This window comes from Ascaphus truei, chromosome 6 (genome assembly GCF_040206685.1).
Source record: "Ascaphus truei isolate aAscTru1 chromosome 6, aAscTru1.hap1, whole genome shotgun sequence".
NCBI classification, from domain to species: domain Eukaryota; kingdom Metazoa; phylum Chordata; class Amphibia; order Anura; family Ascaphidae; genus Ascaphus; species Ascaphus truei.
The window spans coordinates 102622210-102649594 of NC_134488.1; the positions used below are offsets into that span (position 1 = coordinate 102622210).

General features: G+C 42.9%; 1 protein-coding gene and 1 long non-coding RNA gene across 4 annotated transcripts in view; one reads left to right on the plus strand and one right to left on the minus strand.

Moving 5' to 3' along the window:
- LOC142497533 (uncharacterized) overlaps window positions 1–9565 on the minus strand; it is a 46125-nt gene extending 36560 nt beyond the window's left edge. Inside the window, exon 1 of the long non-coding RNA XR_012802269.1 lies at window positions 9283–9565. This is a non-coding gene — a long non-coding RNA (uncharacterized LOC142497533). The remainder of the gene's footprint in view (window positions 1–9282) is intronic.
- Window positions 1–27385, plus strand: part of LOC142497531 (galactoside alpha-(1,2)-fucosyltransferase 2-like) — an 80363-nt gene that overhangs the window by 13135 nt on the left and 39843 nt on the right. The window contains exon 1 of one of the 3 annotated variants that reach the window (XM_075605443.1): window positions 19315–19834. The exons of the other annotated variants lie outside the window; for them this stretch is intronic. The gene's annotated coding sequence lies outside the window, so the exon portion shown is untranslated. Of the gene's footprint in view, window positions 1–19314; window positions 19835–27385 lie in introns of those variants that run through there. 3 annotated transcript variants of the gene reach the window in all.

The following is a 27385-nucleotide window of genomic DNA, read 5'->3' on the forward strand; positions in this document are numbered from 1 at the left end:
TAGAACTGCAACATAACATTTGCAACCTAAACTGAGCACAGAGAAAGGTCACAGACCGATTTGCAACAATTCTCGTGCAAACACATTTAGCCATGGACACACACACACACACACACACACACACACACACACACACACACACACACACACACACACACACACACACACACACACACACACACACACACACACACACACACACACACACACACACACACACACACACACACACACACACACACACACACACACACACACACACACACACACACACACACACACACACACACACACTATGATTTGCTAAGTGGGCCTGTCGAAGAATGAGCCTGTGCAGAAGCAGGGATATCCTGAACACCTGACCTTTGGGAACTCTTGAGGAACGGAGTTGGCCACCCCTGCACTATACAGAACCACTTACATCTCCTAATGCTGTGACCCCGCTGTGGCTGACCGCGCTCACGCTTGACAGCTGTGACGTCTGCTTGAGCGCCAGGTGTCCTGCGTATTTTTGCAAGCATACGCTAAGGGGGTGGGGGGGTATCATTAGGGGCTTGTTGAGCACGCTTCAAACTCTTTTTCTTTATCACCGCAAGTGCCCAGCTTGGGAGAGCGTGCGCGCACCGCGTGAGCAGGGACGGGACAATTTAAATAGCAGAAACTAAACACGGCAAGCGCTGTGCGCTCAGCGCTAGCGTGGCCGCAGCCTAACATGTTTAGCCTTGGTTATCAGCGCTTCAACTGAGGAAGCAAATCGTAGTTACCCCACACTGATATACAAACCCTTAAATTCAATTTTAAAGGTAAATATTCAATATCAATACATATTAATGACTGAGCCACTGATTGAGCCACCTATGCTGAAGCAGGGATATCCTTAAAACCTGACTCTGTGGTGGACCTTGAGGACTGATGTTGGTCACCCCTACCTTAGTATATAGACCCCCAGATTTATCAATGTTCATATCTGTATTTTTTTATGACTTGTAATCAGCTTTTGAATTGCTCCTATTTTTGTTTGGCAATGTATTTGTATTAGGATCTTGTTAGTAGAGATGGCCGGATCCGGCCAAATCCGTTTGCCGGATTTTCGCTGATGTTACCCCCAAAAATCCGTTTCGCGGTGTAAAATCCCCAAACGGATTTGGGCGGTTTCAATCCGACCGGATTCATCAAAATCCGCCATTTGATACAACCCATGGACGTCCACGGGTTATGGAAACAGCGGAGTGTTTTGGAAATAATAATAAAAAAAATCCGCAAAACGCAAATCGCGCTTTTCCGGCGACTCCAATGAAGTGTATAAAGTAAATTAAAAAGGGAGGATTTTGTTAATAGGGTAATTCCTCCTGCATATTTATTTTTTAAAGATGTCTTCATCATACTGTACACAGAGTGGTGTTGGTTTTTACCTCTCTAGTTTTGTCACTGCTCACTTCCTGTATTCTTTTCAACTGTATAATTAATGTATAAACAACAAGGCCAAAACCTACAGTATGTTTATATGACTGTGATGCTTGTCTTACTTAGTAACATCAGTACACCTCAAATAACCTTATCTGAATTTTTTTTTTCTGATAAGCCACTCTGTAGTGTGCATGGAAAACAGCTCTGTGTTGCCTGGAGCCATGTGAAAACTTTACTGCAGGCTTTGGGCCTTTGTAAGCCTTAGGAGACCCTATGTGAGATTGGGTAGGGGAAACAGGGTTACATAAGTAAAAATTAAAATAAGATTGGTAATCTGCTTTAAAGGTCGTCACATGGAACTCACTTTCAAAATACGTCATATTGGCGGATCGGCACTTACCAGCACCTGTAATCAAATGACAACAATAGGCAGCTGAACGGATAAGCTCCTTCTGGTTAATAAATAACTAGAAATATATTGCAGAGCAGCATAAACATGTAATAAAGGTTGCAGGAACCGCTCTCTGAAGCAGACACAGTTGGAAATCCAGCGGAATGTTGGGGTTAGTCAGTTCTGACATGACATTTGCGTCGGTTCTTTAAATATTATCTGGGGTCTTTTTTACCAAACTCTCCCCCGGCCGTAAAACTTAACCATACTAATTTTTTTTTTGCACAGAAAATATGCCCAATGTCACCCGGCTCTCAAATATTAGCAACAATGTTACATATCTCTAGTTACAACCTGTGATCTTCTCCTCTGGATTCCATTGGGACATTCCCCAGAACATACTTGAAAACGAGAGCTAACTCAATGTATTACTTCCTGGTAAAATATTTTATAAATAATTGGAGACCAATGCATACTGTACAAAACTATCAGAAGGATCAATTCTTACAGTATCGCTGGCTCCAGGTGGAGAAAATATTTAAATCCACGTTGCAACCTAAGTAAAAGGAATGGAGAACCTTACGAGAGCACCTGAGATTTGTTGGCATACTTAGAGACGAAGAGACATAGGGGCCTATGCAGAGAGCAGCGCTAGAATAAATTGGAGAGTTTAAGAAAAAGTAGCTTTAATGGAGAGTTTTATTCTCCATATGCAGAAATGGGCAAAATCCGCTATTTTTAGCATTACTGCATGTGGAGAATTGTAAATGAGGAGATGCGCGCAGCTGAAAGGGAGAAAAAAAAAATCGCGCATTTTTTTTTTTCCCTATAGCCGGCGAGCTCCTGCTTCTTGCCAACTTTAGTTGGCGGAGAAAATTGACGAAAATCGCGCCAAAAACAGCCGCTAGATGGCGAGCGCGCCTTTCTGAATTTGGATATTTTTCAGACTGGCGAGATGTAGGTTCTCGCCAGCCGCGCGGCGAGATTTATAAATAGAAAAAAAAATGGCGCTTTTTTCATACCTCGACATTTTCGGCTGTTTTTAGCGCGATTTTCGCCGGAAAATGGCGAGATTGTTAATAGCGCTGCTCTCTGCATGAGGCCCTAAAAGCACACATTTTGTTTTTGAATGTATCAATACTAGGATCTCCCTGCCGCCAGCAACAGTGGAGATAAAAGTGCAGAATGTAAACTACCAACCGAATAAAGAACGCAAATATTCAGCAGAGACAACAAAAACACAAGGGGCAGGCAGCACCTGTTTTAAATAAAAAGAATAATACACCAGCTGTGCATGAGAATCTGCACCTGTTGCTAACAGAAACTGGCTAAACCAGTATCTACAGAAAAAGAGAGGCGTCTGTGCTGCTCCACAACCCTTGAAAAACACATTATTATTATTCAATGGAGGTACTCGCACCGTTATTGTAAGGGTTCCACCCCATGGCTCATGGCGTTTGAGCTGGTGCTGGCGTCCGAGCTTCCCACAGCTCATGAATCGGAATAAACAAGAACGTAATGACGTAGCACCCCCATCATGTTCTTATTGAAACCAGTATTTAGGACAAATATATATGTGTAGCCTAGCTATAGGGTAGTCATGATAAGGCAGGCTTAAAGCTACCGGGCATACTGTATAGTGGCGGGGTTGCAAGCTTATAATGCGTTGGCCAACGAATTTAACTAAATGACCCTTCATTATAAGGAAAACAGAAGTATTTAACTATATAATGTAGCCATGTTTTAAAAATGGTATACAGTTCTCTCTCATGCTGGCAGTAAACCTGGTAAGTATACAGGATTGCCAGCATCAATCATGGAGGTTTGCCCTCACACCCTGGTGAGGTGTCATATGTACATGAGGGGAGTGGTAACAGACCTTGTGTCCATTGTTAGTGACACAGGAGGTGGAGCTATTCCCTTGTTATATAAGACACAGCACTGCCCAAAGTTAGTTTCTGAGTTCAAGTCTACGTTCAAGGTCAAGTGTGTTATCTAAGAGTTCAAGAGAGTGGTTCTACATCAAGTAGTGAGACCTGCAGCAATAAGGCTGGCAGGGCCTACACTGTGTCCACGGACCTGGCACAGGTGGTGATCTCCCTGAGGGGAGAGGTGATCCAACTCCATTGGGAGGGCAGATCTTCTGAAAGGAAAGTACTGAAGAAGATGAGTGGCTAAGCTGTTTGCTGCGAGGGGCAGTCTGCCTATACCATCAATAAAGATGCCCTTGTTCACAAGAACCCCCATGTGTGAGTGTGAAGTTACTCCACAGAGGAAGGCACCACAGAGGAGTTCCTCATCAGAACCATCTCCTTGCGGACGCAGAGATCCTGATGAGGTGGAGGCGCTGCACTGTATGTAGGTAGGACTCACGCACACTACCTCAGCTGCCTGTCTGGGTTGACATTCCCCATACACCATCATGCGGGAGACTCAGGAGTCCTGTTGCCAACAGGTGCGCCACCAGACACGACCATGTAATGGGGACCGGTTAGACCACAGGGGCCAATGTGAGATTGGGTGGGTCAGGAAGGTCCAGAAAAACCGTTACATAATATTTCATATTGGATGTAGCATTGGGGCTTTTTTTGTTGTTGTTGTAGACATTAGGTCCCAATCCTTATAGCACTATAAATGCCCTTATAGTGCGGCTTTTTATAGTACTATAACAGTGGCAAAAACTGTACGCTAATCCAAAAAATGCCCAAAATCGCATTTTTTGCCAGAAACTACTATTCACTAAGCAGTGATAAGCATATCATACTTTAAAAACGTGCAATGCTTTGGCGCCAGCTAAAGTCTGGCGCTAAAGATATTGCAAAATGCATCAAAGCAGTTTCTTTAAGTTTTACAGCACAGGATTGATACCGGAGGCCGGTGGGGAGCCCCGGAGATCCAGGGGTCCCTGCTGGTCTCCAGGGGTCCTCGTCGGCCTCCGGTATCCATCCTATGCAATAAAAATAAAATTGCAGCCAGTTTCATTACCTTAGCAGCAAACCGCGCGGCTACCGGTATCAGGGCAAGAAGGTGAAGCGCGAGGTAAGAAGCGCGATCTAGCACCAGACACAGGAAGTTTCAGGTCACACTGCTAGAGCGGGCTCGCAGGGGGTGGGGGGGAAGCGTGTCACACTGCTGGAGCTTGCTTCTACCAAGGAAGGGAAGGTGGAGGGGGCTCGGGGGCCGCATGCAGCCCGCGGGGCCATATGTTGTGCAGGGCAGCTCTAAGTTAATGAAAGGGTTAAATAGCAGGCACTGCTTTGTTGTTGCTACAGGGGTGGGTGAAGCTTGCAGTTGCCCCAGAGTGGGTGTTTAGGCCGAGCGGGAGGGTGGCAGTAGAGGTTAACCCCTTCATTACCTTAGCGGTTATAACAGCTATGATAATGATAGGGTTATCCCTTCACGCTGCCCTACCACGAGGCCTAAACACCACCCTGGGGTAACTGCAACCTTCACCCACCCGCTGTACCAACAGGAATGGGTAAAAGTGCTATTAACCAAAGATGGCTAATAGCGCTTTTCCCTATTTAAAAAAACATTACAGTGCAATAAATAAATACAACACCAACAGTATAGCAATGGGCAAAAGTACTATTATCCAGATATGGATGATAGTGCATTTGCCCATTAAAAATAAAACCAGCCAGCATAAAGTAAACTAAAGTTGCACTTACCCCTGCCAGGATGAAGGCTGTCCTCATCTTCCTCCTCGTCCTCTCCGTACTCTATGGGCAGCAACATTACATAAAAAAAACAAACTGATGGCCACTAACGCCATTTTTTTGGGGGGAAAAATGGAAGCTATTATTTTTTATTATAGGCTAAAGCTGGTAAATTCCAGGCATTATTGAAATCCCTGCTTTCTGATTGGTTAAAATTCTGGGCATTATCCAATCAGAAATGGCCCGGAATTTTTGGCACCTCGCAAAGCTTTTCAGCCAATCAGATAATCACATTTCAGTTCTCATTCACAAAGAGTGAGATCAGCTCTTAGGCCCAGGACATAGTAAACTCAGCGTCGCTGAGCCGCGCTGAACAGATGCACAAAGCCCCTGCATCTGTAATCAGCGCGGCTATAGTTTCTCCCTCCGCATGCGTGCTGATGCGTGCGGAGGAGGAGAAACTTCCCCGAGAGCGGCAAGTTTGAAATTTGCCGCTCGGGGAAGCGGAGGAGCGGTCACGTGACCGCTCCCATCCAATGGGGCTGCAGCCGGTCCGCCATTATTCACTTCAGAGCAACCAGACCGCAGCACCGAGGTGTGTGTGTGTGTATGTGTGTGTATGTGTGTGCATGTGTGTGTGTGCGTGTGTGTGCATGCGTGAATATATTTATCAAAGTTGCACAATGTTAATAAATAATTTATTCTCACATGTCCTTTTTTTTAATTTTTAAAATATTATATAATATACACACACACAAACACACATATATATACACACACACACAGGTTCCCCAGTGACACACAAACACACAGACCACTTCAAAGTGACACACACACACACACTGACAGCTACCAAGTGACACACACAGTGATACCCGCCTCCCAAGCGCGCTTGCTGTCTCCTCTGCCAGGACAGCAAAAAGCTCCTGGTAGAGCGAGCGGCAGCAAGCAAGAGCGAGCAGCAGCACCTAAGCGCTTACTATGTCCCAGGCCTTAGACTGGGGAGGTGATTGGGCAGGAGGCAGCAGCCAGGCACAGACTCCTCCCCCACCCTGCCTGCAGGGAGCTCCGCACAGGAGAGTGAGTGACAAGAAAAGGTGTGTGTCTGTTGTATGTTTTGTGGGTGTAAAGGGGCCAGCAGAGTGTTTTATTGGTGTGTGTCTTCTGTTGTGTGTTTTGTGGGTGTAGAGGGGAAAGTAGAGTCTGTTTTGTTGGTGTGTGTCTGCTGCGTGTGTGTTTTGGGTGTGGAGGAGGAGTGCAGTGAGTTTTGTTGGTGTGTCTGCAGTGTGTGGGTTTGCAGTGGGAGTAAGGAGGGGGCTGCTGGTGTGTTTTTGTGGATGTAGAGGTGGCAGAGTCTGTTTAGTTGGTTTGTGTGTCTCTGCAGTGTGTGACTTGTGGGTGGAGGAAAGGTGCAGAGTGTTTTGTGTGTGGGTCTGCAGTGTGTGGGTTTACAGGGGGCTGCAGTGGATGTAGAGGGGGGCTGCTGGTGTGTGTTTTGTGGATGTAGAGGGGGCAGCAGTCTGTTTTGTTGGTGTCTCTGCAGTGTGTTTTGTGGGTGTAGAAGGGGGCTGCAGTGTGTTGGTGTAGATGGTGGAGGAGGGCTGCAGAGTGTGTTTTGGTGTCTGTTTGTCTGCAGTTTTGTGGGTTTACAGGGGGCTGCAGTGTGTGTGTGTGTGTGTGTGTGTGTGTGTGTGTGTGTGTGTGTGTGTGTGTGTGTGTGTGTGTGTGTGTGTGTGTGTGTGTGTGTGTGTGTGTGTGTGTGTGTGTGTGTGTGTGTGTGTGGTGTGTGGAGTGTATAGTGTGAGTGTAGAGGGCTGCAGTGTGTTTTCTGGGTGTAGAGGAGGGGTGCTGCACAGTGTGTAGGGGGGACTGCAGAGTGTTTGTGTGTATAGAGGGGGGTTTCAGTGTTTGTGTGTGTGTTTGTGTATAGAGGGGGCTGAGTGTATGTACAATTTCCTATTAATAAACTTGCAGTAAAAGCATAAGAATGTAGACAATCCTGCTGATAAAAATCAATATGACTACAAAAATTTATCTTTTTTATGACAAATTAAAAATAAGCCTATATTTAGCCTATAATAGTAATAATCCCCTCAGAACAGTGCATTACTGGCCAGTGACGCCCTGTTCTTCGGGGATTTTTACTTAAATAATAGTATTTCAATCCCCCGGTCACGAGGGCCGTGACGCGGAGGAATTAAAAATGGTGGTGGTACCGGAACCACATACGGGGTCTGTATCTCGGGAAGTAGGGGGTCTCCGAGGCTGAAATCAACGTGCTTCAGATCAGGAGACCCCCTGCTCCCGTACACGATTATTAAAATGAACATTTAAACTGCATGAGCGCCTGTAAGAGCCGTGCACGGAGATGCAGCGTCTCCGCGCAGCTCTTCCAGGCTGCAGTTTAAACAAACAGTTTCAGTGCGATAGGAGAAAACTTAGGAGAAAAAAAAAAAAGTAGTGATCTTGCATTATTTGACCGCGCTTTAAAATAAATTGTGTTTTTTCTTAGTGAATACCGTCTGACACATGTTTTAGAGTGCGGTAAAACAATGCAAACTCGCTCGCCAATGCACTAATTTTATCGAGGTTTAGTGAAAGGCCCCATTAAGTGTATTTTTGGCAAAAACGTACTCAATGCACTTCCTGACATGGCATTTCTTGATATTTCGATTGAAAACCTCATGAAGTGCCTATTTAGTCATTGTTTAGAGTTACCAAATCATAAAACTCATTAAGTGGGATTTTGAAATAATGTGAAAAAGAACATTTAGTCGCCTTTTCCTCGGTAATCAAAGAATGTAGTTAATGATTTTTACCTCTACAACAATAGCTGGTGTGGTGGGTTCTGAGCTTGCAGGGATATTGTGTGGCTACAACTTCTTGTGGCACTTCACTTACACACAGCAGACTCCGATTTGGTCTCCCTATGGATGGTGAACTAGTAGAGAAAGTCCTGTTTGCACAGCGTTGTCTACTAGTCCAGGGGTGCACAAAGTGAGGGGCACAAGATTTTCTGCCGGGGATCGCGTGAGGCCTCTGTAACTTTTTACTTACCTTGAGTTCCAGCGACAAATGTCTCCATGGTAACCGGTGTCGCATGACCCCTGCGACGTCATTTGAAGCCGGGCAGGGGCGGAGGGGCGAGCCGGAGGAGACAGGGGGCGCATGAGGGAAACTTTGTGCACCCCTGTACTAGTCTATGCTTTTGTGCACACACATTATATATATCATGCACTCGCACACGGGCCCCTGTGCGCCATCTGCACTGTAAGCTGAAATCCTATGATATGGAGAATTAATAACAATAATTTTTGATAATTTTTTGTTAACTTGAGACCAATCGTTGAGGAATAGATTCATTTAAATAAAGCGTGTTACTCTCCTGAATCTCTTCCACTACACTACTAATGATACAGGCTTCATTTAGCTCTGAATTTTTCTTACATGGCATTCATACTAAAATTCATTTGGACTTATGAATACCACTCATATAGTTTGAGTAATTCCCTTGTTTAAAGTACTTTCTGGGGTATAAAGGGCATTCTTAGATGATAGACTTAACTCCTCCCCTTGAAGAAGCGTGTACCCCCCCGCGCGAAACGTACGTCGGTTCGTGACGTCACTTCGCTGATGTCTTGGTGGAAGTAAGGCAGATCGTCTCCTGGGTGACTGGCTGTACGGCGGTTGATTTACATCAGGGGTGGGGAACTTTTTTTTCTGCCAAGGGCCATTTGGATATTTATAACATCATTCGCGGGTCATACACAATTATCAACTTAAAAATTAGCCTGCTATATTTGGTCAAACATTTAATTAACTCACCCCTAATGTGATGGCTGGAACTGCTTCTCTTTGGTGAGGCGTGTGAGGTTAGCTGGTATTGATGATGTTGCTACTCGCAACTGGTTTTCCAGGTTTGGGTGGGTGACTGACTGACTGACACTTGTGTGACTACAAAACAAAGAAAAGGATAGGGAGTGATCAACTAGGAACCATACTAATTTAATGAAAATTCGATAATTATCACGTGGGTGCAAACCTGTGAACTGAAGTGAATCAGGAAGGTGACGAGCACACTAGGCAGTGCACTCAGAATAGAATTCACTTAGATGCACACCACATACATTAAAATATAACCTTTATTGACATTACATAAAACATATATTACCGATAATGTAGGTGTAACCAAGATTAAAAGTAGATTAAATTAAATATGACGACTGTCTTCAATCTACTCTAGATATAAGCCGCTGAATAACAAATGATGCTAATAATCTAGGAGATATAAGGCAGATACAGCCGTGGTATACAGTAGGTAGACCACCTAGGACCAAAGCTAAGTTTGCACCTATAAATCCCATACAGTATATTGATAATAACAGATAGGTGCACAAAGTTACAATCATAGGTGGGGAGCTCACTATATAGAGAGTAAGGTATGGAAAAGTCCTAATAACAGACTGCTGCTCCTAATAAGGTGGTAATACTAGGTCAAATACACATAGTGATTGTCATAGATATAGTGTGATCCAGACAGAGAATAGAGGTGTATACAGCAGAAAAGGTAGAACTCCCTAGGAGAGCAGGTTAATGTGGCAAAGCCTAATATCCTGACCCAACACTGCACCAGAGTCACACAGAAATCACCGCAGATGTTAGGAGCCTTAAGCACCGCACATATATACACAGGCACTACGTTTGCAAAAATGTCCCTGAGGAAGCTCCATAGCTGGAGGGAAACGTGCGTAGGGCACGTAGTGATGTTGTAAGACTCCTACTTGGAAGTCTTTTTATTTAATAGTGACGAATCTACAGCTGACCAACAGTTACACTTTCATAGTTTGAGTGTGGGTTTAACTGGCACTTATTTGCTGTGCCTGTCTATATATGTGCGGTGCTTAAGGCTCATAACATCTGCAGTGATTTCTGTGTGACTCTGGTGCAGTGTTGGGTCAGGATATTAGGCTTTGCCACATTAACCTGCTCTCCTAGGGAGTTCTACCTTTTCTGCTGTATACACCTCTATTCTCTGTCTGGATCACACTATATGTATGACAATCACTATGTGTATTTGACCTAGTATTACCACCTTATTAGGAGCAGCAGTCTGTTATTAGGACTTTTCCATACCTTACTCTCTATATAATGAGCTCCCCACATATGATTGTAACTTTGTGCACCTATCTGTTATTATCAATATATGGGATTTATAGGTGCAAACTTAGCTTTGGTCCTAGGTGGTCTACCTATACCACGGCTGTATATGCCTTATATCTCCTAGATTACTAGCATCATTTGCTATTCAGCGGCTTATATCTAGAGTAGATTGAAGACAGTCGTCATATTTAATTTAATCTACTTTTAATCTTGGTTACACCTACATTATCGGTAATATATGTTTTATGTAATGTCAATAAAGGTTATATTTTAATGTATGTGGTGTGTATCTAAGTGAATTCTATTCTGAGTGCACTGCCTAGTGTGCTCGTCACCTTCCTGATTCACTTGTGTGACTGACACATCTGACTGACTGACTGAGACACTTGTGTGACTGACTGACACACTTGGGTGACTGACTGACTGACTCCTGGGTGACTGACTGACATTTGGGTGGGTGACTGACTGACACTTGGGTGGTGGGTGACTATGACTGACTGTGGGTTGGTATCTGTATTTACACACACACACACAAACACAAACAAATCGGAGGGGGGAGGGGGAAATCACACTCAGACCCTCTCACTCATACACTCACTCTCTCACTCACTTTCAGACACTCTCTAAACAAGAATGACAATCAGCTGCAAGAAGTGGCAATTTGAGATGCATGAGGGACGGTCTGACAGCTTAGATCACACTGAGTAATTTTATGGGGCACAGATCATTGGGGGGGGGGGGGTGTCTGCAAAAGTTAATCATACAACATGTATTGAAGTCAAGGAGACCAATGATGCTGGGATTAGGCGTCAGGCCTGGTGGTGTCCCAGGGCCCTCCTGCCCTTCCCCTGTCAGGGCCCTGCATAGCTCCCTCTCATCTTACACTGCAGCACTGCGGAGCAGGTGCCCTCCTCCGCAGCTGCCCTCCTCCGCAGCTGCTGCCGGGTGTGGGCAGTGGATATTCACAGTTCAGTGCAAATAGCCGCACGGCTATTCACAGTTTAGTGCAAATAGCTGCACGGCTATTCGCACTCAGTAGGAAATAAAATGGAAAAAAATAAACATCCCAGCCAGGAATCAAACCCTGGTCCACTCTGTTAATGGCCTGGAGCATTACCATTGAGCTATAAGACTTTCTGATGCTTTTGTGGTGTATAAAGGCATAGAAGCCTATTCACATGTTCATAGCAGCTCGGCTATTCGCACTCAGTTAAGTTGAGTGCAAATAGCCGCACGGCTATTCGCACTCAGTAGGAAATAAAATGGAAAAAAAAATAAACATCCCCCACTCCTCTTATACCCCCTCCCCCCCTCAAGCCCCACTCCTCTTATACCTCATTCCCCCCTCCCTCTTATACCCCCTTCCCCCCCCCCCCCATCCCCAGTGACACACACAGAGACCCCCCCACACACACACACAGTGACAGTGAGACACACGTAATCGGGCATGGTGCCTCAGGCCTCGCCTGCAGAAGCTATTGCTTTTTTGTGGCCTGACAGGTGAGGCAGTGAGCTCGCTTTGGGGGCGGGGTGGAGGTGGGGCGGGAGGCGGGGCTAGTCCCTCATCCCCATTGGATGTTTGCTGCTGAGTGCGAATAGCCGTGCGGCTATTTGCACTCAACTTAACTGAGTGCGAATAGCCGAGCTGCTATGAACACTGTAATGTGAATAGGCTTCTATGCCTTTATTCACTACAAAAGCATCAGAAAGTCTTATAGCTCAATGGTAATGCTTCAGGCCATTAACAGAGTGGACCAGGGTTTGATTCCTGGCTGGAATGTTTATTTTTTTCCCATTTTATTTCCTACTGAGTGCGAATAGCTGTGCAGCTATTTGCACTCAACTGTGAATAGCCGTGCGGCTATTTGCACTCAACTGTGAATAGCCGTGCGGCTATTTGCACTCAACTGTGAATATCCACTGCCCCCGGGTGTGGGGAGGAGGAGAGACGGTAGTGAGGTGTCTCTCCCTCCGCAGACTCGTTCTTCTATACCCCAAGCCTCATACCACCTCCCCCCCACATCCCCCACTCCTCTTATACCCCCTCCCCCCCCAAGCCTCTTACACCCCCTCCCCCCAAGCCCCACTCCTCTTATACCCCCTTCCCCCCTCCCTCTTATACCCCCTTCCCCCCCCCCATCCCCAGTGACACACACAGAGACCCCCACACACACACACGCACAGTGACAGTGAGATACACACACACAGTGACAGTGAGACACACAGACAGTGAGACACACACACACACAGTGACAGTGAGACACACACACACAGTGACAGTGAGACACACACACAGACAGTGAGACACACAGATAGCGAGAGACACACACAGTGAGACACACAGACAGTGAGACACACACACAGTGAGACACACAGACAGTGAGACAAACACACACACACACTGACAGTGACACACACACACAGTGACAGTGACACAGTGACAGAGAGAGACAGACACACACAGTGACACACACACACACACACACACAATAAGGCCTCTCCCACCTTGGGGTGGGTAAGGTGCCTGGGAGGGGGTATAAGGGGGCATGTGGTTTACCTGGGGCTCGTGGATGGGCTGCTGGAGCAGCATAGGTAGCCATTGCAGATGAGACTAGCAGGCCCGCGGAGCCTAAAGGGAGGGGCGGAGCCTAAGGAGCCCAGCATTACTGGAGGAGAGAAGGGAGGGGGGCAGTGCTGAGGGAAGGAGAGGCCCGGCTTGCACCCTACACTTGCTCCATGTAGGAAGAGGCGGGCCAAAAAAAAAATCTTGGCAGAGTGACAGCACAGGCAGCCAATCAGGAGAGGGGGAGGGTTTTCTTTGTTGTTTGTTTTTAACCTTTTCTTGTAGGCTTGCTTCCCGGGGGCCGCACCAAATTATTTTGCGGGCCTTACACGGCCCGCAGGCCGGACGTTCCCCACCCCTGATTTACATGAACATTCTACGTATAATTTAAGTTATATGTCCTTGTGTATTCAGCTACGGATTAACTATAGATAAAAGGTTGTTCCTTTTAGTTTTTACATAACGGAACCAATGTTTACGAAACGGAATATAACACTGTATACAAGACTGCTCAGGTGAGTGTTTACAATAAGCACTCAATGCTATCTACAGTATGCATTTAGCTATGTGTCAACTGAGTATGTAAGGCTGCATTTTCCATTCTGTGTAGACAAAGAACGGAACCATACACTGATGTTAACCTAAAACCGATACAAACCGGCGCCTTAAACATACAGTCCAAGCAAATGTCCAAATGCACTAATAAGTAGGTGGCATCTAGTCCTTATAGGATGATCCAATCATATGCACCTGGACTGGCTTGCAGACTTCGTGGATGGCGTCACGTGATATGTGAAATCAAACAAAGAAAAATCATAATGTATATTATGTGATGGGAGCTGTTACTACAGGTTGTCTGTAGCTATTTACTATCAGATATTTGTATCTTTTGGACAATCTAGTCCAACCATCCTATATGATACAACAGAGCGCAGGAAATAGGGACTTTTCGGTGATTCTCCCATCACCCTCCTTGTTATGTATTAACACCATCCATTCTTGAAGAGTCAGGAACGCATTACAAAATTTGCTAGCCCTTCTAGCACTGAAGGGGCTAGCTGAGGGTTTCAGTTTTGTAAACATATTGTTTCGTTGGGAGTGACAAGACAGTTAAAGGGTTAAGAATGAATGTATTCAAATAGTTTAGTTTGAATGCAGGCACCTGTAACCCATGTTCTCCCACCCTAAGGGAGAATCACTGCGATTACCTGGTAATGGTGCTACCTGTTTGGTTCACAGGAAGGGCCTGAGCATCCGCCGGTGTTGTTTGGGTATAGACAGGACAGGTTTTCAGTGCTGGGTGTTTCTATTTCACTGGTACAGCGCCTCCATTCCCACAGGGCCTATAGGGACAGGTGCAGTCACCTGTGGAAAACACTCCCTCCCTCCCTGAAGAAACTGCAGCTCAGGCAGGAGTATATAACAGGAACAGTTCTTTATTCTTGAACAGCAGTACACAGCATACATATCAGCATACTCTTTCCTTTGGTCCCTGGACTCAACCCCCGGGGCTTAAGGTCCCCAAGGTCTATCCTAGACTCACATACTCCCTGGTGGAATATGGGGTAGCGGATCCCACTCCCCTAAGGGAGGGGAAGGAATGTGAACCAGAGCCCTGGCTCCACACTTCCAACACAACTGACTAAGGGCCTTATGCAGAGAGCATAGAATTTTAAAATTGGCGAATTTCATAAAAAGTAGCTTTTTTGGAGAGTTTTATTCTCCATATGCAGAAAAGTGCGAATTTTGCTATGTTTAACATGGATGCGTGTGGCGAGTTTAAATTGGCGAGATGCGCGCTTCAGAAACGTGTAAAAACAAATTCGCGCCTTTTTTTCCCCTTTACTATAGGCGGCGAGCGCCATCTTGCCATCTTTTCCTGGCGCGGCAAAAATGCGAGAATCGCGGCATTTTTTGGCGCGAACAGCCGCTTTATGCCGTTCGCACCTCTCTGCATTCGGAGAGTTTTAAAAATGGCGAGATGGAGGATCTCGCCAGCCGCGAGGCGAGTTTTAGCAATTGAAAAAACAAAATGGCGCGTTTTTCGGAACTCGCCATTTTCTGCCGGTTTCTGCGCGAAATTGTACAAAAAATGGCGAATTTCGAAATAACGATGCTCTCTGCATAAGGCCCTAAATTTGGATCTGCAGCCCCTTTTGTACCCAGAGGAGAGTACTAGGTCTGAACCCCTGATAGGGCAGTACCCAGGCCTTAGGCCCACCCCCCTGTCACTCAAGGGAGTTATTTACTGCAGTAGCATGGCAGATTTAACCCTAACACTGCCTGTGCTAGTACCAGGACTTATGTGTTAGGCAGAGGATTAGTAGCCCAGGGGGATACCTGGCTACACACCTTACATACATTTGTGGTTTTTAATCACCCTATATGTATCAAGGCAAAAGTGATGCAATTATTGACCAACAACATAGCACCATATTCATCAAAGAAAAAATCCCATTGAAATCATTAGGATTTTTTATTTTATATATCTGGAGCAATGTTTTTAACCTCAATACATATGCCCCAGTGACACAAATCTGCCCATTAATGGCTTCTCAGGAGTGTGCCTTGCATCTGAACTGTGTTGGGATATGAAATGTCAATTTATCTTTGACCAGATTAATTAGTGTAATTAAACAGTGTCATAATTTTTTTTAAAAGATGCATCATTTTCCTATTAACAAGGACGATTGATTTAATATTCGCTTTTTGGGTGTTGGGATTAAAACAAGTTAAATGGTAAAAATGTATTTACAACACGTAACTGTTGTAGAAAAATCATCCCGTGTTTTTAAAGGTTCAGTCCCACTTGGCAATGTATATTACAATAAATGCACTCAGAAATATAACATTCAATTGAAGTATTTTAAATAACAGAGGGGAGTGGGGAGGGGGTAGCAGCCATTACTGCTGTTCAGGGTACAGGTCGGTTTAGGGGCATGGCCCCCTGACGGCGCATCAATTATCTGCAGTGGGCCACCTTACTGGTTGAATCACTCCCCTGCTCCCCCTCCCATGTACTGGACAATCACTAGGCAGGGCCTCAGTCAGTGATGATATATAGAGCGTGAGAAGGATGTGAAGGGGAAGTGGTGGGAGAAGGATGCTGGGGTCAAGAGAATCATTAGTGTTAAAGCTGCAGACCAAGTAATATCTTACATGTGTGTTTTTCTTCTTCAATAAATCAGTTTTGTACTATGAGAAAATACTTGTACAGTAACATTTAAACAAAAACCCAACTCTGAATGACATTTTTGATGTGTTATAATGTAACAAGCATTTTTTGTTTCTAAAACAACCGTTTACAAAGTCACAAACTATTCCTCTTCTGAAACAGACTCTGGCACACCCCATTTTGAGCCCTGCCCTCTCTCTAGCAGTGCACTAATTGTATCTAGTGACTGCCTGTTCACATGATCTTCCCCACAGAAGTTTGCATCTTTGGTTCTCTTCTGCTGCACTGACAGCCATTTATTGAACCCCCAAGCCAAATCTTCGCCAATCGATCACAGGAGAATGGATCGATCGGCAACTTAGCTAATTACTTATCATTGTGTGGATTGTATTGATGCACATATTAAAGGGGAAAATGTTAAATTAGACTGCTGCTTTAAAGAGTTGACATGAAGAAGAACATGAGAGAAAAGAGACAGACAAAAAGGTATATACAGAAAAGGGCACACACAAAAGGTAGACAGACAAAAAAGGTTTATACACCAAAAGGTGCACAGGCAAAAATATATATACAGTACATAAAAAAGGTATACACATAAATAGGTAAGCAGACAAAAAGGTATACACACAAAAAGGTGTACACACAAAAGTATACAGACAAACAGGTATACACACAAAAAGATGTTTGTATACCTTTTTGTGTGTATACCTTTTTGCTGATCCCAAAAATCTAAGCATTTCTTCCATATATCTTTCAAGGGTTACAGAGAAAGGCAACTGTCCCTACACAGAGCTTAAAGCTGCAGTTCAGTCTTTTTTTTATTTTATTTATTTTTTTACTTCAATAGTTTCATGTGTGCAATCTCTAATTACCTAAAGAACTGTATAGCTGCCAGTCAATTCGTTCTCCATGTATTGATAGGCGAAATTTGGTGACATAATTAGAGCTGGCATATGTTTTTATTTGCTTCTGTCAGTCAGTGGAAGCTCATGAATATTCATGAGCACTCCTGCACTGACATGTGCTAGAGGGAGGGCAGGGCTGACAAAGGGGTGTGCCAGAGCTTGTGACAGGACATGAAGGGGCAGTGCCTTAGCTAAATGGCTGTTAAAATAGAATACAAGAAAATTGGTCTTTCAAAGTTGTTTTTTAAAAAAACAGAAAATGCTAAAAGTATTTTTTCTTACTACAGAACTGATTTATTAAAAAAAACACACATGCAGGATATTGACTGAACTGCAGCTTTAATAAGGTTTATTGAAGGAAAGAAGAAATAAATCATGTTTTTTTTTTTAATTAAAAGAAGAGGCCAGCTTTGCTCTCCACGGCAGGCTAGGAATTCAACTACAGAGTACTGTACTTGGATACAGATTCTGTATCAATAAAATATTATAATTGTATCTAACTTTCATTAGGTTAAGTGATTAAAACAAGCCTTACAAAAGGTGATGCATTGATACAGTAAGTGATTTCACTTTTCAATGAGAGCTTGGACTGGACATATATAAAGGGTATATTTCTGAAATACAAAGGGGCTTAAAAACAACTACTGATTTTATAAAATAGGAATATTGTGGAAAGCATGAGATAAATGAATTTAATGCATGTGTTGCTGTTTGTGAACCTGTTTTGCACTGCATTTCCAAAAGGGAGTAACCACAACATGTTATGTGTTGGTTGTTATTTGCATATGAAGACATATTTGAATGCAAAGCAGGAAAGCATTTTTTTAACCAAACCAGAAAGTGCAGTTCTTTAGTCAAGAAAAGTTGAAATAAGAACCACCCAAAACACACCAACCACAAAACAGATAATGTATCATTCATATCATTGAATAGAAATGATGCATTACTTTAGAATTCTGTTGCTTTTTAACACAGAACTGGTGAAAAGTTTAGATATTAACAATTGTGTGATATTTTCCCCAAAGGTATCAAAGCATAAAGGTTCAGTGCACCGGCCTTTCCTGTAATGAACTTAAAACCACCAAAAAGAATGACACCACACCTTGTAATGTGTAACAAGCAGTCACAGCTTTACTTTGCAACCTTTGTTAAAATCCCCAAATTGCCCGCCAGCTGTTAGTGTGAAATTACTATGAGGCAGATCGCTGGCCAGATCTACAGACGGGCCTCCTTTCCCGGCCGATTGGATGCTAAAATTACTATGTGGGAGATCGCCAGCCAGACCTAAAGGCTAACCTCCCTCCTGTCTATGGATGCTTAACCACTCTCCCCTATGGTGGAAGCTTGAGCCATCCTGCATAGTTGGCTCTCTGCCTTCCACCTGCTGTTTTGGACAGAGCCGGCCCCCCTCCCACAAAGTTGGGGGCCTCCATCCTGCTGGTATTCTTGGGACTAAACCCAGGGGCCGACCCCACGTTGACGCCCGGGTCTTGGTACATTGTTTCCATCCCCAAACTGGTTGGCACTGCAGTTCCGCCACCAGGAGGCCCCAAAAGGGAGACCTCGGTAATCCCCGGGGCCAACACGCCCACTCTGAGCTGTGACCTATTTGTATCCCTCATGTGGGAACAATGCATGAATGAATGGACCACGAGACTCACCTCCTGGGCTCCCACGCGCTTTGCCTGGTAAGAGACAAAAAAGCATGTTAGCGTCATTTAATACCTTAATGATATGCCACAACCGGACCTCATATACCTCCTATGAATTGGATTTACACTTTCCCAGAAACTTTTTTTGCTCTGTCGTTGAGCCCCCCTGTGCCGTTGCAGCCCCAATCCTAAAGGAGTGAATACCAAATGCCTTGGGGTCCATACTCCCTATGCTAAGGCAGCGTTTTAGCACATTCTGAAATTGATACCTCATGAGGGGGAGGTGTGGGGGGGGGGGGTCCTGATGGATGAGGACTTTTTCCCCCACAACAGGCAGGACTATTGTGTACTGCTTTATGAACCTAACTGGGTATATCCTGTTGTTGCTATGTGTAAGGTTAAAACTGTCTTCTGGAATTGATAAGGTTAAAAAGAATACGCTGGCCTTGCTATTTTCACGGGAGGCTATCGTAAATAGCTTGAGACCAACTGTTCAATGCTTGTCAAAATATTGTTAAAACAAGACCAGAGGATAGGGTTGCCTTATAAGTCACCATTGTATATGTCTCTTGCTCAGCAGTTAAATGTTTTAAGCTCTACAGAAAAGGCATTATGTGAAGGATACATGTAAATTTAGATGTGTACCCATATTTGTAACAGATGACAACTATATTTTTGTCCCTGCCTTGTGTATATAAACCTGCTTGAGAATCATTAAAATTTAGTTGTGACAATTCAACCACTAGCTTCCTTGAATTTTCACAGCTCCGAGCTCGTATATGCTACGCTAATTGAAAGCATCCCATATCTGTTGCGTTTCAGTAGCTCCCGGGAGAAAAGGTTTTGCTTGCCCTAGAAGGACCTGATCTGTAGAGATCTAACAGTTTTGGTGACAGAAGTGGAATTTCGCACAGGAAAAAGGGTGAGTAAAGATTCTTTTTATTTGTTTCTCACCTTTTCCTCTGCGAAACTAAACAACCTAAATTTATAAGGGCAAAAGAACATAAGGTGAGAGTCCTTATTGTTTAATCGTGGGTAAGTCCCTTTAATCAAGGGTAAGTCCCCGATTTATGTAACAAAGGGTGAGAGTCCCTTTGGTTTTATCGAGGGTAAGTCTGTGATTAATGTAACAAAGGGTGGGTCCCTATTGTTTAATCAAGTGTACAGTAAGTCCCTGATAAGTAAAACGGACAGTATATGATTTCAAATAGCGTGGCAATTTAAGTTAAGTTAAGTTAAGATTGTTTAAAGTTAAGTTAACATAAGGATTGTTTAATGTTAAGTTAAGGTATTGTTTAAAGTTAAGTTAATAATGATTTATTAATACGTGCGCATAAAGTGTTAAGATTTCTTTCCTGTATAAACTCATTATGGGCACTAACATTTTGTCATCTAATGAACTTACACTAACCTGTCAGCCCTCGCACAAACCTCTCCCTCACTGTCAGTGGCAAAATCAGCTGTCTCTCTCTCTCGCCTGTACAGTATGTATTGTAATAAGCAGCTGCAAGTAGCCCCCACCTTTTTTCCTCCAGCTATTTTTACACAGGCATAGGAATGTAACAAAATCGTGAATCGCAGCATGCCTCTTAGGAAAAACGAACATGCAAACTCAAATTATTTGTGCAACATTAACTGAGTATGAGTATATATTAAGTTTAAATTAATAATATTTTCCTGTCTGAATTGAAAAGTGGAAAACAAGAGTATAACAGGTATAGGTTTCTTTTTCCCTCAGAATGTTTTATTTTTAAGTATGGATATGGTAAAAAAAAAAGGTTGATTGATTGAGTAATCCCTGTGTGTGTGCTTGTAAGAATCTGGGTGAATTCTATCTATGTGAAAGTGTTATTTGCATTGAATAATAAGAATACTGGTTTATTGTATGTATACAAAATCACTATTCAGTACTTGCAAATGATTCTAAAATAAGAATATAATTAATTGCTCACGATTGAAATTTAATTTTTAAAAGGTGTACACCACCACAATAATATAAACTAATTTAAAGTTTTGGGTATCTGTGGAGAAAAAGAATAAAGAAAGGATGAATTATTTTTGTAAACAGTCCAGTCACTGGAATAATAAGGATGTTTATCGTACTGGCCAGGCGATTTATTTCCTTAACCAGAATTATAATTCTTTTCCTCTAAATCTCCACAGATAAAATCAGGTGAATATCTTATATAGAATAACAGGGGAAATATATTCTAGACACAAAGCTAACTAGAAGCTCAGCATTTTAAAAATTAGTTTAAAGAAAGAAAGAAAAAAAAAAAAAAAGTTAATTATGATATGAAGAAAAAAAAAGGGATATCTTTATTAATTTATTCTGCAGGATCAAACTGTTTTGTTTTCCTATTTATTAAAATAGGTAAGAAAATATGTGTCTGGTTTTTTTTTTGTAAAAACTGGTTGAATGTGTGAAAGAAGCGTAAAATTCTGTTTGTTTTGTATCTGCGCTCTGTGCTCTTTTTGTGTATAACCAGTAACTAAACTATCTAAAAGTATATGTTAAAGCCTACAATTTTCTGTTTAACAAAGATCCAGTTTTAATTTTTGAATACCAGAAACATTGTCGGGCTGTGTGAAGAGCTGCATATTTCAAGCTGTCCCAAATTGTATTGCAGTAACCAGTAATTAACCATTTTTTTCTGTTACAAGATTTTGGCAGGAAGCCCAGAGAGTTATTTGAGCTTGTTATATGGCTTGAAATGGAAAAAGGTGTAAATTGATTAATATAGAGTTCAAATAAACAGAGGACAGTAACCCAAAATGAGCACTCTAAACACCTGGTGGGTGGGTAACGAAGTGGTTAAAACTTAAATCTTTAATATCCGTTTAAAATGGGGATTAAAACAAATATTAAACGCTCAGACCCTATAGTATGAACACAATGTAATGTTCTGGATCACTGATGAACTGCATAGAATCACTAGTGTATTGCAGTGGGAACAGGTGGATAAAGTAACCACTAGTCCAATGTAATCAGCACAGAAACTCTAGTGCTGAGCCATGTATAAGTGTGCAGACCCCGAAATAGCAGTAAAGCAACGGACAAGGAAAACGGCCCCTGACCAGGTCTGCCAGTATACTAATAATAATAATAATAGCATGTTCTTCTATAGTGCTGCTGGTTGTGCGCAGAGCTTTGCGGAGACATTTTTGCAGGCACGGGTCCCTGCCCCGTGGAGCTTACAGTCTACGTTTTTGGTGCCTGAGGCACAGGGAGATAGAGTGACTTGCCCGGAGTCTCGGGGAGCCGACACTGGGAGTTGAGCCGGGCTCCCCTGCTTCAAGCTCTCAGTGCCAGTCGGTGTCGTGGCTCACTGAGCCGCTCCTTCTCATATACTAGAGGGTTCTCTATGGAATTATTTTTCTGCAAAGTTGATCAAATATTTAATATTTTATCATTTTTAACCATCTTTTTCTCTCAAATGTGTCCCACCTTTAAATCTGTGTCTATAAGTTTTTTATGCTACAGGTTGTTCTTTCAGCAAATCAGATGCTATTTTGTGTTCTAAAAGTTTCTGTCAGAAGACTATAGCAGATTATATTTATATTCAGTAGGGTTCTTTTGAGATTTTTTTATGAAAATTTTATACCCAAAGGTTTTAGGTTACTTTTGCTATACATCAAGCAATTCCATTAAGGTTATGCTTTAAATGCTGTTATCCTTTATGTGATATTGTTCACATGTAATACAAGTGAACAAAAGGAGGGTGTTATTGCTGTTATTATTGCTGGCTGCCCCTGAAACCATATGGCAAGGGCTGAGAGTGTCAGCTCTTGGCTCTTGGGTATAATTGTAACGGATTTTCTGGCCTGACCCACCCAATCTCATATTGGCCCCTGTGGTCTAAGCAGCCCCCATTAGTGTAGTGTCTGGGGGTGCACCTGTTGGCAACAGGACTCCTGAGTCTCCCGCATGATGGTGTGTGGGGACTGCCAACCCAGACAGGCAGCTGAAGTACTGTACTTGAGTCGTACCTATATCCAGTGCAGCGTCTCCATCTCATCAGGATCCCAGCGTCCGCTTGTGGATGGTCCTGGTGAGGTACTCCTCTGTGGTGCACCCCTCGGTGCAATCACTCCCATCCATACATAGGGCACCTCACCAGGGTGTGAGGGCAAACCTCCATAATTACTGCTGGCATGCCCATAACTTACCAGGCCTTACTGTCAGCAGGAGAGATGACTGTAGCCATTTTACAGCATGGTTACATAATATTGTACCTTACTAGGTTGCCTGTAATTTTTCCTTTTTATACCCCCACATGGGTATAAACTAGGAACTGTGTATGTAGGGTTAACTGCCAGTGGGCTAGTTAATGCATTCTCTGTGTATTCCCTTTGCCTCATGGGCCTGCAGCTGTCTGTGCAGGCTTATAAGTGGATTGCCTTGTATGGGTGGCCCCTTATGAGAAATAGCTGCACAGAATATGCTTATGAGAACAGAGTCTCCTGGCACATGAGGGGAAAGGGAGGTGATATTTTGGCCTGTCTTTTCTGTCAGCAAGGTATTCTTAGCTGGTGTCCTAGAGAAGAGAAGATTTTAGAACCCCACATGATAGGTGCAAATAGTGGAGTGCAAGCTCTTGTGTCTACATGTTTGTTTTATGAGTTCTAAGCCTGCAATGCATTGTGTTTGTCCTGTGATTTAAACCCAGGTTGGTGAATTGGCATGTGAATTACATGTGAATAAGCATTCCAATGCCCCAGCTCAGATATAAATGGCCTGAAAGTGAACTGACCTTGTTATTTTCTATGTCATATTCCCTTAGCGGAACTGTGAAATTTCTTGTGTGTCAGTTTTAGGAGGATATTTGGGTGGAAATATAATTATTTTGGTTGCAGGAGTTGTGGGGCCAAAGTGCTGTTAGTCACTTAATTTACCCCAGAAAGCAGGCATGATTTGACGGAACGCAGTGTGAATTACACCAGGGCCTCCCTGTGCCCCCCAGACTCCTGGATTTCGAGTCCAAATCTCCCCAAGTTATTTTCCTAATAAGTATAAGGTCCCCCAAAGTATATTCTCTGTTTCTTGTGTTTGTGTTTTCAAGGTCTTATCCGAATGAACCACCGTTTATTTTTCTGCCTGTTTAGCCTTGTGATTGATCCCTTAAATATAAAGGTGTATTTGGCCTAGCCTAATGTGACAATCAGATATAATTTTCTCTCATGGGAAGACCAATGGTCACCCTAGGTACCTTGTAGATTTGATGTTGTATGATTATGTTCTAAAACAGACGATTTTAATCAGCATCTATTGTGTGAAACTAATGCAATTGTCTGAGTGTCTCATGTCCAGGTGCAGTCCTTCCAATTAGATGAAGATAAAGGTGACGCAAAAGCGCTTTTCATCTAAAGTGAAGAGGCCCATTCCAGATTCTACCCAATCAGAATATTTTTCCTGGATCCATGTTACACAAGTGCACCCACAGTCGCTTCAAAATTAAACCTCAACAAAGGAGGGATGGCCTAAAGACACAGCCGTTCTCAGTTGGTGTTTTGGTTCATAAGAAAACCCGGCACTAACCAAAAAAAGGAGAAAAGTTCATAAGAAGAAAAATCGGACCTCAACATATGAACTTTGAACTTTTTAATAACCTTTCTTTTTACAGGTTTTATTATTTTAATTACAATGTTTATTCTATTAGGTTTATATACTGTAAGTGGTGTCCACATAAAGACGATAGGGTAGTAACAAGAATATTTTGTTATATAATGGAATCCTGGTAAACAAAGCCCACATCTTAGGTGCAATCTATACCAATGTACTATACATACCCAATAAATTGCACCCCAGGAACACGAGAGTTATATTTAACCCCTTGGAAAAAGACAAGATGCTATAAGATATTTGTAGAACTATATATATATAAGAAATTGGTTATGAAGGGAGTAGAAATACAAGTTCACCCTAGGGAAATTATTGACTCTGTGATAGAAGGATAGATAAATTATTATCCTGCAACTAGACCAGGTTATGTTATTTGGGAAAGTGGTTCCAGTGTTTGAAGGTAGAGATGAGGGTTGGGATTTGTTGGGACTTGGTGGTTAGATTATTTCGCTGGGAGCGAAGCTAGTGGATGTTTTTGTATGTGTGTCTGTCCTACTCATTACTCTCTGTGTTATGAACAGCAAAACTTTGGTCCTGAAGTGCGTTGCAACCCCCCCACCGATGCTATGTCTCTTTTTGGTGATGAAGATATCAGCAGTCCCCCAGAAGAAGAGACCGGAAAAAAAAGAAATCAACTGGGCCGATACAATGGCCAGAAAGGAATCAAGTTATGTACTATGGGACTATTTTTTTGGTCCGGCAGGACTATGATATGGTTAACTGTTCTTTAAAAAGACTGTCTCTAAAGGAAGAGGGGGCTGAGAAGATTGGAAAAGAGGAAGGTGGGGAGGTCACCCAAGGGCGTGTGTCAACCACAAGGAAAGGATCACAAGTCAACCATTTTGCCTATGGCAGCCATTTTGTCTGTTCCGATATTCTGAGTAAATGTAGTATGTAAGATGTATGTGTTGGGCAGTCGCTCCTAGGAAATATTAACCCACACCAACCCCCACTTATGCTCAGAAATAGAATTTAAATAATGTTCATCATACCTAAGCAAAGAATACGAAATTGAAAGGCATTAATTTTTAAAAATAGCTCAGTTAAGAGAGTAGTGGGAAGTCTAATACCCTGTTAGGAATGTATGATTTATATGCAAAAGGGGATTTTTCAGTAGTCAATATAAATGTTTTTTTCACGATACTAAAAGACGCTATTTTTAAGGTTCAGCAATAGATAAGGACAGTAGTTTTGCAAAATTGTATTGCATTGGGTTATCTGATGGCAGCACAAGGAGGGGTTTGTAAATTAGTGGGTAAAGAATGCCGTTCTTATATTGACACCCAATCAAAAAAGTATACACCATGATATGGATTCTCTAGCAGAAATTTAATCTAGAATGAGAGAGGAAACAAAAGAGTTTGATTTTACATTTGGCCTTGAAAATTGGCTCGATGTATTGGGAATTAAATTCTTTTCGGAATTAGGATAATCGCAGGTTTATTACTCTGTGTGTATGAATTAATCTAGATGGCTAAAAGTGTAATCAGCTCTATTTTTTGCCAAAGAAAGATGTTTCTGCTTCTAGCTCGACCATTATGTATATACCTCCCACAAAGAGAGCGAGAAATACCAATAGTATTGGTACTCGTCAACCACCCATATGTTCATCTCAAACGAGATACCTAAAAGAGATAGGTTTCTGCAGGCACATGGTCTCTTGGAGGTTTCTTCCTTGGAGTTTTTCCTCTCCTGAGTGGTTTGCAGAAGAATAAATGGGACTGGTCAATTGGTTTGTTCTTTCAGAACAAAAGGAGGGGATGTAAGGTTAAAACTGTCTTCTGGAATTGATAAGGTTAAAAAGAATACGCTGGCCTTGCTATTTTCACGGGAGGCTATCGTAAATAGCTTGAGACCAACTGTTCAATGCTTGTCAAAATATTGTTAAAACAAGACCAGAGGATAGGGTTGCCTTATAAGTCACCATTGTATATGTCTCTTGCTCAGCAGTTAAATGTTTTAAGCTCTACAGAAAAGGCATTATGTGAAGGATACATGTAAATTTAGATGTGTACCCATATTTGTAACAGATGACAACTATATTTTTGTCCCTGCCTTGTGTATATAAACCTGCTTGAGAATCATTAAAATTTAGTTGTGACAATTCAACCACTAGCTTCCTTGAATTTTCACAGCTCCGAGCTCGTATATGCTACGCTAATTGAAAGCATCCCATATCTGTTGCGTTTCAGTAGCTCCCGGGAGAAAAGGTTTTGCTTGCCCTAGAAGGACCTGATCTGTAGAGATCTAACACTATGCTTTTTGAGATGTAACCATGCTCCCTTTTCTGACTGGTCAGTTTTTAATTTATGAATCCGTCATGCTACGGACTTTGTATTTATGATGACATTTGATTTAAGCAGGCCCGAGATCTCGCTTGTCTTCGATGCTGCCACTAGCTCATCAACCGTAAAGGCACCGAAGAATGCTATTGTAAACGCTGACTTAAACAAAGCCTTTTCTGTACTGCTTTCACATACCTCGACAAGTGACGTCAGTCTTTCAAGGGTTATTGGTTTTGAACTCACCTCTATCCCAGTCCATGATGATTCTCCTTACAATGAAGTCCTTGGTTACGTCATTTTGCTTGTGGAGTTTGACAGAAAATGACCCACCAGTGTGGGCCCTGCTTTGGTACTCATTATGCCTCCCCGTTCTGCGCCAGCAGGAAGTTGATGAGCCACTGGCTGCTGCGTATCTTACCCTTGTGTCCAGAGGCCTTTTAGAAGTAAGTTTTGCAGGTCGGGGGCTAATGACCTGTACCAGGTTCATTAGTATGATAGTCCTATCTGCCAAAAGGTGACGGAATATTAAACCTACTGCCGTCACGGCCTAAAGGTTAGCCACTTG